This window comes from Propithecus coquereli, unplaced genomic scaffold (assembly GCF_000956105.1).
Source record: "Propithecus coquereli isolate 6110/MARCELLA unplaced genomic scaffold, Pcoq_1.0 Scaffold10, whole genome shotgun sequence".
Taxonomy (NCBI): domain Eukaryota; kingdom Metazoa; phylum Chordata; class Mammalia; order Primates; family Indriidae; genus Propithecus; species Propithecus coquereli.
The window spans coordinates 6,656,967-6,658,054 of NW_012133858.1; the positions used below are offsets into that span (position 1 = coordinate 6,656,967).

A 1,088-nucleotide genomic window follows, 5' to 3' on the forward strand; every position below is an offset into this window, starting at 1 on the left:
TCATAAAGTCATCTGGACCCGGAGTTTTCGTTGTAGAAAGATTTCTGATAATAAATTTCTTTGCTATCGGGTTACTCAGATTTTCTAGTTCATCTTGTTTCATTTTGTTCTTCTATTTCAACTTGTTTTAGCAAGCTCTGTTTTTAAAGAAATTTGTTGATTTCTTCTAATTTATTGGTTTCAAGTTGCTCATAATATTTCTTTATTGTTCTTTCAAATGTTTGTAAGACCTATAAAAATGTCCCCTATTTTATTCCTGGTAGAGATAATTTGTGCTTTATTTTTTTTTTCTTACAGTTTTGCTAGGGGTTTAACTTTATTAATCATCTCAAAGAACCAACTTTTGGCTTTATTAACTTTATTATAGTTTATCTGTTTTCAATATCATTGATTTTTTTTTTTTGCTTTTACTTTTAATGTTTCCTTTATTACTTTAGATTTAATTTGCTCATTTTTTTCTCTAGCTTCTTTCTTTAAAATATGTAAATATTTAAAGCTATATGATTTAGGAAGCAAGTAAAATTCTACCAATTTAAAGCTTTTTGTTACTTTATTTCTCTGGGCTACTCAACCTTGAAATAAATTTCTAATTCTTCTTTTAGGAAAACTTTCTAGGAGAATCAGTAAATATTACCCATGGGGGGAGTATGTGTACGAAATCTAAAGAATGATTATAAGGATATAAAAAGTCTAACATTCCTGTTACATAGCTCTTTAGTTTTCATTCCTTTCCAAGCTGGGTACCTGTGTTTACTCTAAAGATGCTTGAATTTTAAGTACCCTCAGTTTCTTTCTGAATGCTATGTTGTAATCATCAGTAACTCATTTATCTATACTCAAGTTTTTGGATATAAATGAAGGTTAAACATAACTTCAGTTAATTTTAATGCTTTAACTATATCATAACAAATACACCACTAATATACTGTCAAGCTGAAATCTTCCTTCATTACTAAATATTTGCACTAATTATGAGTCATTTTTCTTTAGTTATTGCTTATATTTTCTTTTTATCTTTGGAGAACTCCTCTACCTTTTTAATAATTCATTTTGATTTCTGATTTTTAAATACTGAAAAGAGTTATTGA

The 1,088-nt window shown here is 27.2% G+C and overlaps 1 protein-coding gene across 1 annotated transcript in view; it reads right to left on the minus strand.

Annotated features, from left to right (window-relative positions):
* The window catches only part of SNX4 (sorting nexin 4), a 108,839-nt gene that overhangs the window by 1,887 nt on the left and 105,864 nt on the right, over positions 1-1,088 (minus strand). The window lies entirely within an intron of this gene.